This window comes from Amborella trichopoda, chromosome 2 (genome assembly GCF_054954075.1).
Source record: "Amborella trichopoda isolate Santa Cruz 75 chromosome 2, AtrichopodaSantaCruz75HAP2 v2.0, whole genome shotgun sequence".
NCBI classification, from domain to species: domain Eukaryota; kingdom Viridiplantae; phylum Streptophyta; class Magnoliopsida; order Amborellales; family Amborellaceae; genus Amborella; species Amborella trichopoda.
This window is the reverse complement of record NC_142337.1, coordinates 48511268-48526552: the sequence shown is the minus strand read 5'-3', so window position 1 is coordinate 48526552 and position 15285 is coordinate 48511268. Positions and strand designations below refer to the sequence as shown.

The 15285-nt window shown below is 30.7% G+C and overlaps 1 protein-coding gene across 1 annotated transcript in view; it reads right to left on the bottom strand.

Annotated features, from left to right (window-relative positions):
- The window catches only part of LOC18431677 (diacylglycerol kinase 5), a 29788-nt gene extending 23127 nt beyond the window's left edge, over nt 1-6661 (bottom strand). Inside the window, exon 1 of the mRNA XM_006841793.4 lies at nt 6550-6661. The gene's annotated coding sequence lies outside the window, so the exon portion shown is untranslated. The remainder of the gene's footprint in view (nt 1-6549) is intronic.
- Nucleotides 6662-15285: the final 8624 nt, after the last annotated feature.

Below are 15285 nucleotides of genomic sequence, written 5' to 3'. Positions count from 1 at the left end.
ACAAAAAAGTACAATCCAAACTTTCCGTTAAGATAGAACAAGATTATGTGTATGTATGTGATAGAACAAGATCACACACACACATATTGTTCTATCTTATATACATGTGTGTATCTATATTGTTCTCATAAGTTATATATTTATATTAGAGTACTCATACATGTGAGCATTTAATAAATGTGCACAACATTTTTCGACACTCGATACCCTTACCCCATCATTTAGTAACCTTTTTGTCTAGGGGTATTTTAGGTAATTATTCAATGGCAAAGTAGAAATTCATGATAGAAGAAGAGCATTTATAAAATGTAGAGGAGAATGACATCATCCACATAGGATGTGCAATCACTTTTCTTATAAAAATATCTAATCTACCCCTCATAATGACCATAAATACCCGTACTAAAAAAACATTTTATTACAAAACAAGGATATATAAGTGTGAACAATTATAAAAACATTTTGTTGAGTACAATTATAAAATACTCTATGGTGTGAACACCCTAACAAAACCATATATATATATATATATATATATATATATATATATATATATAATATTTGAGTAGTCTTATCAAAATATTTGGAAAGTACTAACCCTTCATTGATACAATTCAAGTCAGCGCCTGAGTCTATTAAGGCTGAAGTTTCAAAACTATAATCTTTAGCAACTATTATTTTGACTTGGACAAACCATTTTTGAATTACTATTTTGTCTATTAAATTGACAGAGGGAATGGTTATTTCATGTAGTTTGGCTTCTGAAGTTTCTGGAATATCTGATGGTGGATCTGGTTCATATGTCATAAGTTGATCAAATTCTATTTCATCAGTATCAGTATCTTGTTGAAATAGTTGTTGTAATTCTAAAGATTTAATCCTATTTTTTAATTGGAATACTTCGTTTTTTATTTCTTTAATTTCTCTTTTGAGATCTGAAATTGTACGTTCTTTTTGTTGTTGAGAAGTATGTTGTTCACTTACTCTCTTCATTATTGAAGCAAAATTGTATTCATCAGAAGATTTATTGATGGGAGGTGTTTTTGCTTTATTTTTTGTTATAGAAATAAATTGAGTAATAACAGATCTTTTTTCATCTGGATCAGTAATTTTGTCAATAATGTCCAAGATGAAATTATCTTCTTGGGTAAGTGTATGTACATTATGTGTAGGTATAGGACAACTACAATCATTATCTTTTATTGAACTAGATGATTCTGTATCAGAAAAATCGGAAGAATCAGAAGATTCTGTCCATATAAGATCATCATCTTGAATTTGGTCTATATGCGAATCAGTAGTGGTAGAAGAAGTTGAATCATAATTGATTATATTATATAATTTTGATTTTATTGTTTCATCTAAATGTAATGACTCTATTTTCTTTTTTAATTTACATTGATGTTTATAATGTCCTACTTTACCACACTTATAACATACTGGTAGTTTTCTCTTACCTTTTGTATTGGGAGAAAATTTATTGATCAGTTTTCTTTTAGACTTTTTATAATATTTTTTCTCTTTATTATATTTGGATTTATACTTGTCTTTCTTATATTTTTTCTTTTTCTTATATAATTTTTCAGGCATTTGTTTCCTATCAAGATAATATCCAAATTGTTCACAAAAGTCACCAAGTTCTTTACGCTTAGTGATTTTTTGTTTATCTAATTGTCTTTTGAGTTTCATATATGTGCATAAGGCTAATCCCTCAACACATATTTCTGCTGATAATTCTCCAAGTGTATATGATGAATATATTATGATTCCATTATATTTCTTTCGCAGTCTTTCTTTGACTTTTTCTACGAATAAATATGGTAAACCAGCTATAAATTTCTCTTTCCAGTGGTTTAACTGGCAATCTTCTCTTATTAATAATCTTGAGAAAAATACATCTTTATACCATTTATAATGAGATAGTGTAGGACAGCGGAGATTGGAGAGCAGATCTTCCGATCTTGCTGCTAACAGTGTTGTACTGCCTACAAAGTGTAGTGTAATGGTATATATCAAAGTGTTCACGGCATCACTTTCCGTATAGATTATTTCTTGATTTTGTTCATTTATGACGGTCCGTTGTCTAGTATTAGTGAGGATTCTATTCTTGGTTTCATCATCTACATAGAAATCCCACCAACCTCTTAACCAGCTAGTAAATCCATTGACTATTGCTTTTGCAACCTCTTGATCTGGGTTGCCTGCCATTTTATTTGCAGAGGCAAACATTGTCATATGTCTCATGACATCTAATATTTTTAATTCAGATAATCCATCTATTGTCCAGTTTACTATTGATCTTCCTGAATATGATACTACTTGTTGTATAGCATCTTCTTCCATTTGAATATCAACAGGTGTAGGTCTTTTATGATATGGTAAAGCTGTAATAGGTTTCCAGTTTTTTCCATAGGCTATTCTGTTGAGATCTATGGGAGTGGTATCCATAAATGCACTTTCTTGATTTTGGATAGTATCTTCTATGATTGGTTCTTCTTGGAGCATCATTGTTTTATGCTCAAGTATCTTTGTTTTCCCTTTATCTGAAGATTCAGGTAATGAACTGGTAATAGTGGGTGAAGGAATATTTATTTTGGGAGAAGGTATTCCTTTAATTCTAATTGGGATAATTTTGATATTAATTGATCCATTAAGGACTTATTGTTATCACCAATATGGAATTTATTTTTATTTAATTCTGGAGGTGGTTTGAACAGAACTGCTTTAGGTATAGGTGTAGCAGAAGGTTGTTCTTTTGAGACAAGTCTTTCTATTCGTTCTGCCTGTTTACCTAAAGATTGCATATACAAATTTGTATAATTATTTTGTTCCACAATATGAGGAATCAATTCTTGTTTCTTATCAAGCTCTTTTGGTAAGACTTTATAAGGAGTAGCTATTATATCATATATTGATTGTGGCTGTGGTGGTTCATCCTTAGATGGGATGACTGCTTTAAGTATTATACTTTTTTCAGGAGGGTGTGTACTAGCAGTGGTAGTACCATCCGTACTGATATAGGTTTTTTCTTCTATTGTTTGAATGTTTTCAAATGAAGGAATAGTAATATTATATTGACTACATACTTCTTTTAACCATATAAAAAATCCATTGGTTACTCTTTCTTTTTTAAGAAATTTTTTATATTTTATATGCATTAATTCTATTAATCTAGGTTGAAATGTTTTCAAATACCATTCTCGAATTTGTTTATTTTCATCAGATAAATAATCTTGTCTGATATAAGTTTTATTAATTTTTCTTCTTTTCCTTTCCAATTTGGCTGCCAAGTATGCTGCCATATATTCATCAGAATATTGATCATATGGATTTATTTCTTCTTCTTCTATATCATCTTCAATTTGTAATGTTAATATTTGAAATTCTTCTATACTAGGTTCAGAAGTGTATGCTATATTTGATTCAGGGGTATATGTGGGAATAACAACATGATCAGTTGTTCTTCTTATTCCTTGTAATTGTAAATCTGAACGAGGTATTGCTTGTGAAGAAGATTGGGAAGGAGAAGGTAGTATAATAACATCAGGAGTACGGGAATAAGATTTTCTACTAGGTATTAATGGTGTTTTATTCTTTTTCCGATTAATATTTATATCATCCTGTACTTTCGATTGTTGGAATTTGATTTCAATATTTCCATCTGGATGTTCTATTATTTGATTTGGAATATTATTTCTTGGAATTTCTTGGGGTTGATTTGCATGTTGTAGTGCCCATGACTGTGGTAGAATAATATCTGACCATTTTTTGTGAACGTTTTTATTATATTTTGTGAGATTATTGGATTTTTAATTCCTTACTAAAATTTCAAATATTTGAGAGGCAAGACAAGAAGGAATAGAATGAGTGTAGTACAAATGAGGATGTTGAGATAGATGAGTGGCAAGACAAAAAATGATAGAATTCGAATTGAATACATTCGAGAAAATTTAGGTGTGGCACCAATAGGAGATAAGATGAGAGAGAGTAGATTTAAGTGGGCTGGCCATGTGTAGCGCAGACTCAATACAGCACCCGTTAGGAGGTGCGAGTTAGTTTAAGAGGAAGGCTCAAAAAGGGCAAGGGGTAGACCCAAAAGGACATGGTTGGAAGTAGTAAGAAAAGATATGGGGACTTATGGCCACACTGAGGGTATGGCCCTTAACAAAGCAGAATGGGGGCCCAGGATTCATGTAGCGGACCCCAATTAGTTGGGAAAAGGCTTTGACAATGATGAATAAAAAATTTAATATTTGGGCATTTTTCTTTTGCAATTAAAAAATTGTACCGAATGCATTCCCAAACAAGGGAGCTTCTAGCTTGTGACTATCCCTCTCTGCTGCTCCGACTCCCATTCCAACAACTATGATTTTCTTTTATATAATAATAGCACTCCACTTACTCAATGAAGTGACTCATAAGTTAATCAAGTCAAAACAGGTAATGTGCAATAAATGATATCATTAAAACAAGTTGAAATGGAACAATTTTATTAACTCAAATACAAGGCACTCTCAACGGAAAGTAACACTAGGGACTACAGTAACTCCATCTTTGCTAGAACCACTTTAAAGTTAAGATTAAAAGATCCAAGTTCAGTTATATAGAGAGGAGGAAGATTTGACATTTCACAACATCAAAGACTTTGAATAAATATTAAGCCCATAGCATGTAATACTTACAAGTAATAACAATATTAAGAAAGACATGTAATACTTAGAACTTTTGGAGGGATGCTCTAGAATCTAAAGATTTTAAAACAAGCCGGACTAAGATAGAGTATATGGAATACAAGTTTAGTAATAATAGGAGTAGGGACAAAGAAGTAATTAAGATTTATGGCCAAGAAGTAATTAAGATTTATGGCCAAAAAATACCAAAAAGAGCGCACTTTCGATCTTGGATCGATAATCGAAGAAAATGGAAAGATTGAAGAAGATGTCGCACATCGAATTAGAGCTGAGTGGGCGAAATGGAGATGTGCAACCGAAGTTTTATGTGATTGCCGTATACCAATGAAGCAGAACGGTAATTTATATTGGATGTTGTGAAACCAGCTTTGCTTTATGGGGCAGAATGTTTGACGGTCAAGAAACAACATACCCATAGAATGAGAGTAGCTGAGATGAGGATATTAAGATTTATGAGTGGCAAGATATGAAGGGATAGAATTCGAAATGAATATATTCAGGAGAATTTAGGTGTGGAACTAATAGGTGATAAGATGAGAGAAAGTAGACATTAGTGGGCTGGCGATGTATAGCGCAGGCCCAGTACAACACCTGTTAGCAGGTGCGAGTTAGTTCAAATGGAAGGCTCAAAAAAGGAAAGAGGTAGACCCAGAAGGACTAGGTTGAATGTAATGAAAAAAGAAATAGGGACTTATGGCCTCACTGAGGGTATGGCTCTTAATGGAACAGAATGAAGGACCAGGATTCATGTAATCGACCCCAATTAATTGGGAAAAGGCTCTGATGATGATCAAAAAAACCACCACCATCTTTTACTGTCTTGGAGAAGTTTATGTTTAGACTTAGGTATTAGGATTGGCTAGTGAATTCACAAAGTTGTTATCCATAACTAGCTACTACAACCTGACTTTCAGACATGGCCTCCTCTGGTCATGCATTGTGCAAGTCCATTGTACTCATTCCCTATTTTATTACTTGACTCACTCACACATATATCTCTATAACTATAATTTCAGCTTCTTCATGGAGAAATTTCAACCATATGTTTGTGTAATGATAACAAAAAGCTAAGGACATGTAACCGTGCACGTGACTTACGTTTTCCATTAGTTCATAGTCTATGGAACTCAGGTCTGAACCTATCTCACATACACCAAATGCATGCAACAAGAAAATGCATCAAATGCACAACAATTAACAAAGCCTCACTAATTCATCCATCCATCCATGGAATTTCCCAAAAATATGCAGGCAAGAACATAGAAGCCATCATAGACTAGATTACAAATCATGGCACAGCATAACAAAGATTACACTCATTTTAACTATCATCTTTCCAATTCTCCCACCACTATAATCAAATAACAACAAAAGATAATTATGTAGATCATAATCACTAATGAAGCATTTCATCAGCATCTTAACCCAACTAAAAAGAAGAATAGTCCATGATCATAAGCATGTCAGATATCATCCTATTATACAGAGATTTAAGCATCAAAATCAAACACAATACTCAGAATTATACCTCCCTTAGATAAGAAGATAGACAGTCTTAACACTCAAGCAACTAAAGCACCCAAAAGAAAAGAGAAAGATAGATCTGAGATTTGTGAAATCTATCTGAATTAGCCAAATCTACGACGAGGCAGAACAACAGAACGATTTATACAAAAATTGATACTCAGATGGTCATGAACCACGACATTCATAAACTGCATCCAAATTAGCGATTCTACAAGGAAATTCAAACATAGAAACGATTCATACACAAATTGAATCGAAAATAATCACGAACAATGGAATTTAGTAAAATCAAGAGCGAAATGTTCAGGGATTCCGAGAGACAGGAGCTTACCAGATGGGAAATGAAGAGGAAAGTTGCGCAATTGCTCATAAACATGTCTATGCGAAAATAGAAACCCTAGGCGGGGCTTCTGCTTCATCGTAAGTTTTTCAAGAGCAAATAAGGTGGGAAAGAGTGGAAATTGACCTCGAGAAAAGCGGACAGTAAGACCCACCAGCTTTGTCTGCTTATAATTATCTGAAGTAATATAATTCCGAATGTTAATTGTAAGAGAAGGTTTTATTTGGATGCTAATTAATTTTCAATCTTTGGAAAATTGTTTCATGCGGGCTGGACCGCATTTCTACATATGATGTCCAGTGTGTAAAGCATCCATCTTTAAGATGGATGTAACTAGGTGTTTCATCTAAAAACAATGAAACTAGCCGTCCAAATGTTTTCTCATTAGAATTATTATTTTTAATTTTAAAATTTATTTATTTTTTCATATTCATGATCTCCCTGTTAAAGATTACATGTCCTTAAAAATAAAATCTTAAAATCCATCTCAACAATAGATTTATTAAGAGCCCTGCATTTCTACATTTGCGGGTTTGGTTGCATAGAAACTATGTATTTTAACTTTTGTACATATCACAATCATTTGGATGGTTTGGGGTGAGTCATGATGGTTGAGAATTTTTTTTAAAAATTGTGTGCCCATACAATAACATTCTTACAACTACTCATTTTGAAATTTAAGGGACAATAATGATTGTGACATTCATGTAAAAAAGATAAATGGCCTTTTTGTAGATAATCGAAATAGACTAAAATATATGATTTGGATAATATTCAATAGTGGAAATTGCACTAAAATGAACACTAACAAAACGTGAGGATTTGGGGTCCATTTTGTGTAGTTTTACATTTATTGAGCGCCTTGAGCAACATAGAGAAATATTGATTGACATTGGGCCTAGATAAACAACAAGTCTCGCAATGCTACTTGAGATAGAGAAGAATCTACCTTATTTGTATCTTTTGATAATTAAAGGGGGAACAATTCATGATTATGGTATTGTTGATTGGCTTGGAAACAATACAAAACGACATTCATGAAGCCAAAAATACTTCTTCTATATTTTCTTTTTTTTGGGTAGATCGGTGCGGAATACAAGCCCTTACTTGTCAAAATCTAAGGGAGAAGTGGTCTCAAGTGGGGTCCGTAGCTTAGTGCGGAATACAGGCCCTTACTTGTCAACATCTAAGGGAGAAGTAGTGTCAAGTGAGTTGGAGAAGTAGTGTCAAGTGAGTTTGGAAGATTCAAATTCAATGTTTTATTGATGGAAAACGTTTGTATAATGGTGAGGTCTTAAACAATCAAATTAAGACACACTTTAAAAATTTACCAAGGATGTTGTTTTGATGCTGAAAAACCCTCAATTTGATCATCTTGACTTCAAAAATGTATGGACATGAGAAAATATAGATTTCAACTATTGGAACTACTACATCTTGTTATGTATTATCTAGATCGTCAAATTTAAATTTTTTTAGATATAATTGATCTAAACTATGTTTAAATCTTTAAATTTTCTAATTAAAGTTGAAAATAAATTTTCATACCATCACTAAGATTTCTTATACTAAAACAACATGTTTCGATACTATTTGAAAGTGCGCATTAGTTGGAGCCTCAGCCTTATAAAAACCACACCCTTTGATTCCAAGGTTCATAGTTCAACTTGGAATCATTGAGCTATTCTTTTGGAAACTACTTTAGCCGATCACGAATTGACAATACTTTTAGCCAACCATGCTTGACAATCTTTTTCAATCCACCACTCAAAACATGGATGGGACGTGCCAGTAGTTTCAATAATAGCAAATTGAGCACGTGCCACTCATGGTACTATTGGTGCTAAATACTAGGGTTTGAAAACTTGGCCATTTGATCATAATAGTTCAATTCTGATTGGGAATCATTGATAATGATCCAGTCCTGCCATGTATTGGGAATTGGTTGGGTCTCGAATTAGATCTCTGACAAAACCAATGGTTTCTATCGGGAATCATTGATAATGATCCAGTTCCCGCCATATATTGGGAATTGGTTGGGTCTCGGATTAGATCTCTGACAAAACCAACAGTTTCTATGGGGAATCATTGATAATGATCTAGTTCCCACCATGTATTGGGAATTGGTCGGGAATCATTGATAATGATCCAGTTCCCGCCATGTATTAGGAATTGGTTGGGTCTCTGATTAGATCTCTGACATTCTATCAGAATACGAGCAAATCTGTCAGGCCTGAACCGCTTTGAATGAAGAACTTGGGTAAGTACATTACCTACTAATCAAGCGTATGACACATACACGTTAATAAATGTGCACATACTCAACAACTCACATGTATTGTGTGAGGCTTTTATAGATGTTTTTTCTCATTTAATCTTTGATGTAGGACAAATTAGTCTCATTTCTTCACCATTATATGAAACAAACTTTGGGGCCAAAATTTTCATACATAAACTTTGGGTCTCTCTCTCCACCCATCCCCTCAACCACCTTGGCATCTCTCTCTCATGGATTTTCTCTCTCTACAAACAATCAATTCCACTAAAATTATTTATCTCTACTAATAATCAATTCCACTAAAATTTGTTCCATATAGCTTTTTTTCAAAAATCAAAACTCCCAAGTTAATACAAAAATAAACAAATAAATTGAATTAGAGAGATTCATTTTATTATCATGTTGCATTTTAAACTTTATTTTGACTATAACATGAATTTAATAGATAACAAATACTCAACATGAGACAAGTTCTCAATATTTACATATGTTTTGACACAATAATGAAAAATCATAATACATCTGCCACTATTTCTTTTAGAAACCTAAAAAACTAGATTATTGAGAAATTATAATGATTTTCTGAAATTTTTTTGAGGTTGAGACCGGCGAATTCTCTTATTGGAATCATAGATCCACCGATCCGACACGATTTTTGGGTGGTCGATCTAGGTCCGATACAAATAGAAAATTACATGAATATCTATTTTATTTAATGTTATTTAAAATTTATCCATTATTACATCTATACTCATTCTTTATGGTTCCAAAATGGGCCATATTTCAGACCTTCAAAATCCAACATCAATAAAAAATATCAGATATCAAAATCAGAAATTATGGATTTGCAGATTTTCTCCCGCATAGTTTGAATTTTCAATATCTCAATTTAACAAAAATCATTGGGACATTAAACCCTTTTTTTTTTTTTTTTTTTGCAATTTTTATATTTTTAAAATCCAAAATTTAATTTTCAAATAAATTTTGGATTTTCAAAATGCAAGTTTTTGGACATTACACATCCGAAAGTTTAAAACTAGATTTTGAAATTTTAAAAAGGCAATTTGGTCATTTTTAAAAATTGTGAGGTATTATGGTATAACGGATAGAAAACCGGTATAGATGTAATAAACAAAAAAAATTTAAATCATGTTAAGAAATGAAGTAAAAATACAATTACAACAAATTTTCTTTTAATGAGTGTTCAATCTGGACTGAAAATTGTCGTTACAGATCGGGTTCAAAGGTGACCAATTTGGTTCCTTTACATAACTGGGAATCAGACAAATCAAGATGGAATCATTTAGTTTTGTTTGAGAATTAGATGATTTTGTCAGAAAAATCGACGATCCAAGTTGGAGAAATCACGTGATTCCCACATAAGTTAAATCTTAAATTCTTTTTATTTTTAATATTTTAATATTTTTAGACCCTGGAGCATTAGTCACTGGATTAGAAATGCCTACCCAAATTACTTTGTCAGATACTTATCTGAGACCCAATTCTGGGTTTTAAAACATTACTTTAAATACAATTAATTAGAGCAGTGATAAATAGATCATCTTATAATTTTTATAGAGGGAGAAAATATCCTTCCCAATACAGTCAGTGAATAACTCCCCTATCTTTAGATTTTGAAGACAACTTCAACATTCAGATATCTTGAAGTTACTGAAACCTTTATAAGGAGAGTTATTTAAGTCATCATGAAATACAGCCATTAAAATGCTTCTAACGTCTTTTTAGTTCATTAATGCAAACTTTCTTTTTGCTTAAGCTATACTAGTGTTATGCACGTGCGTTGCACGTGGTCTGATATAGCTATAATTGGATAAACTTTCATTTTTGAAATAACAATTTAAAAATACATCATTCAATTATTGACCGAGAGAGAGGGAGTTCGATGAATCCAATACTCATTACAGCTAATTATTTTCAAATAAACTTTGAATATATTCCAGAAAGTTATAATGGATTACAGTGAGGTAGAAACGAGCTTGGTTAAAAGTTTTGGGAAATAAATTCAACATCACTCGAAGAAAATAAACATTTTTTTAGATTTACATGAAAAGTATGGAAAAGAAAAAGATATATACTAATGATCTACGTTGAGCTTCCTCGGAACGATATGCGATGGTTCTGGCAAAGTTTGCAAAACCATGTTCAACAATGAATTTGAGTTACTCATCGAAGCCTTAATTCCAAAAATATACTTTTTATTATTGAAATTCTTCAATTCATCTTCCACCATCTAGTTGTTTGGTAACTGAAATAAAGATATGGAAAATTAGTTTTGGATATTAATTCTAAACATTTAGGAAATACTTGCAACTGGAAAACTCAATTTTTATATTTTGAATACATATATGTATATTTACCTACATATATGTACCTCAAAAAATAACTTGGAGATCTCACGTGTAGATTTTCCTAAGAGCATTTCTCCTTCATTGTCAAAGAGAGCAAGTTGAATTGTTTGGAATTATATTGATGTAATATAAATTTTGAAAAGATTAGATGTGAAGATTTTTTACAGTTAGTAAAACATATAATAATGCTAATATTTATTATTTTAAAGATATTATTATTATTATAGTTTAATATGCAATTCGTAATAAAATATGGTGCATTTTATATGCTAGAAGAATGACAAATCCAAAAAATAAAATCCAAAGAATTTTTTATTATTTTATTTTTTGGATTTTAGTGGTTTTTAAAATAATTCTCAAAATTGTGTGAATTGTGGGTTCCCTATGTCCAAATCATATTGTATAGTATAAATTTAGAAAAATTAGAAATTAAATTTTTATGTTTTAAAACTATTTATATTAACTATAAAAAAAATTACATGCGCGAATTTCTTACGGTTAGATACAGCATCTATAATAAAGCATGTCATATTTTCTATAAAATATTTTATTATCTTAACTTTTGATATTCAATAGTTTCTTAATCCATTATGCTATGTTTTAATGAATGATGCTTGCGTAATAGAGACTATTCCACTAATACATGTTGGCTATTTTTTTAGGTTTTTAAAAATAATTATGATAATTTTCTAAATATTTAATATTTAATTTTGTTATTATTATAGTTTATTATGTTATTTGCAATAAAACATGTTGCATTTACTATAAAAGAAGAATGATAAATCCAAAGAATTCTTATTATGTTATTTTATGTATTGTAAATTTAGAAAAATTGAAAAATGGTTTTTTAAAATATTTAAAATATAACTAATAATGCATTAAAATTTTCATTTTTATAAATTATTATATTTATATTATAATATAATAATAATTTTAATTTTTTATATTAACATTTGTTATATGACATTTATATTATAACCTGATAATAATTTAGATTTTAATGTCTCCTTCAAACCCATATCTCACTAAATAAATTATTATGATTACTACTTTTAAATACAAATATTACACTAATAAATGTTGGTTGTTTTTTTAGTTTTTTAAAATGATATATAATATTTTTCTAAATATTTAGGATATATTTTGTTTACTATTATAGTTTAATATGCAATTGGTAATAAAACATATTGCATTTACTATGAAAGAAGAATGATAAATCCAAAGAGTTTGTTATCATCTTATTTTTTGCATTTCAGTGGTTTTAAAAAAAGCTCTCAAAACTGTGGGAATTGTGGGTTCCCAATGTCCAAATCAGATTTATGTAGTATAAATTTTGAAAAATTGAAAATAATTTTTTATTTTTTCAAAATATTCTTATTGATTTTAAAAAGAAATTTAGATGTGATTTCTTACGAAAAAAAATCCATTTGCTTACTTCTAGACAAATATGCACCTAATGCAATTCCAAGTTGAATGAGGATCCAGTGTTAATACTGCCTGTATAGAAAAGTTATTAACTTCTTCTATGCTCATACTCTTAAATTGATAATCACACACATCCACAGGTACAAATGGCCATATACATGGTTACATGCAAAGCCGCACAAAGACATGGGCGTGGATACGGTTTATAAGCATAGAAATAGCACTCAGCCTATCCGGAAATTCAAAACCTAGATACAGATTGAGGTATCCTATCCAACTTATATGTCATAGCTTCTATGAGGCATAATTATATTCATTCTAAATGTTCATACCAATAAACAAAAAAAATGCACATTTCTACAGATATATACCATATTGTAAGGCACAATATACTTTTTATTTATGTTATTGTTTTATATAGAAAGTAACATGATTAAATTTGTGAAGACAAAAAGCTGATTAAATATATTATATCATCCATATCTAGAAACTTATATTATCTCGCAGATCTACTATGCCCTGTGAAGATTAGCCCCCCTGTAACTTTGTACCACTTCGTTTTGCTCCCTGAGTAAAAAAGAAAGGTTTGGATCACAATTTATTTAATGCATTAATTTTAACAAATTCAAAGCATCTAAAAAGAGAAATAAAAAGATTCAAACAAAACAATAACCAAATTAAATTCAATGTAATCTACCTATATTCGACGAAAAGAGCACGATTGTACTCGATAAAGAGAGTGAGAGGGAAAAAATGTAGACGCAGTTGATAGGGAGGGTGAGAGAGAAACTGTCAAGAGATAGAGAACCCCTAAAGAGGGAGAGAGTTTTGGGAAAACTGTAGAGAGAGAGAGGAGAGAAATTTAAATAAGAGAATTTTAGGAAGAGAGTTTTGCAAAACAGTAGAGCGGAGAATTTTAAATGTTTCAAAACATTTAAATTTATTAGGATAGGGAGTTACTGAGAATATGGGGAGGAGAGAGAAAATAAAGAAAAACATGGGGGTAGGAGAATTAAATAGAAAATGGAGTTTAGGAGAGATAAAGTAAGAGTTTTAAAGAAAAATTAGAGAAAGGGATTGAGAGAGTGATTAGGAGAGAGAAAAAAATGAAACAAGGGAAGAGAGAAAATTTTAGTAAAGTTGTAATAACTTTTAAATAAGAGGGAGGGAGAGGTAGAGAGATTTAGTAAGAGAGAAGAACAAGAAACGTGGGGAAGAGAGAGAGAGATTTTAGGAAAGTTATAAAAAATTTATTAAGAAAAAGAGTTAGTGAGAGTTTGGAGAAGGAGAGAGGAGATAGAGAAAACTATGGGAGTTATTAAGAAAAATAAGTTATGAGAGAGAGAGAAAGGAGGTCCGTGAGGGTATGGAGGAGAAGCATAGTTAGCAAGTCGGGGAAGATCAATATATCAGCTCGTCATAAAATCGGAAATAAATAGTTTTTATTTTAAAAATTTGAATGAAAAAACTTGGTAAAAAATACGAATCAACAAAAATACTATATGTAAAAATATCATAAATATATAGACTAGGCTCAAAAAATAGGAGTGAAAAAAAAGGACATGTTTAAAATAAAATTAAGTAAAAATTAAAATAAAATTAAGTAAAAATAAAAAATAAAATAATAAGTTGCTGACAAATATATGATATGGATTTTCTCATTAAATGCTTTAACCAACTCTACACATACTTAGTACATATATGAGATAAGTAGAATTGAGTTGGGTATATTCATTTCTCTCTCCGTATAGTGACTGTCCCTTTATAACCATAGTTAAGCAATGGGAAGATGTATACTTTTTTTGGTTAGTGAGAAACAAACGTACTAGACCAAGAAGAAACACATAACAAAAGACGAGAAGCAAATATAAAATCTTCTATAAAGAAGGCGAGTGAGAGAGAAAGCATGCATAGGTACAAAGAAACAAAATGGACATAGAATTTGAGAGAAGATGAAGAACACGGCGGACATAAACCCTAATCCAAGAGTTCCAATCATGAATTAGGTTTGGGGATTGATCCCTAATCTGGTATTTTTTTTTTTAACTTTTGTTTTAGGTATTTACTAATCCAAGATTTCCAGTCATGAATTAAGTTTCGGGATTGAGCTTTAATCTGATTTTTTTTTCAAGTTTTTGTTTTAGGGATTTAAGATGTTATATAAATTGTGATAATCTGGGTCTTTGAGCCTTATTTGGATGAATTTTTTGGTGGAATTTTGTCAAGTCAAATTTTGGGCATTTTTTATTCAATGGTTTTTATGGGATTTTATTCTAATTTAATTCAATGGATTTGAGCATAAACCCTACGATAATAAACCTTAACAATATACTTGGGGATAAAACTTTACTTTTTAGGGAAGGTTTTTTTTTTTTTTTTTTTTTTTTTTGGGGAAATAATATACTTTTTAGAAAGCATGGAAATAAAAATTACATAAAACATGAAATAAGTTTTCATCTTTTGGGGGAAAAAAAAAATACAGGTAAAAAAGGCAAAGTTTTTTTGGACTGATTTTTTTATAAAGATAAATAAGGCGTGTTTTAAACGTTTATGTGAAAAAAAATGCGTATTTTTGCCGATCTTTTAAAAAACTCACAGTTTTAAATGTTTTTGAAAAAAACTCCATATTTTTTTAAAAGTCGTGTTTTAAACGCC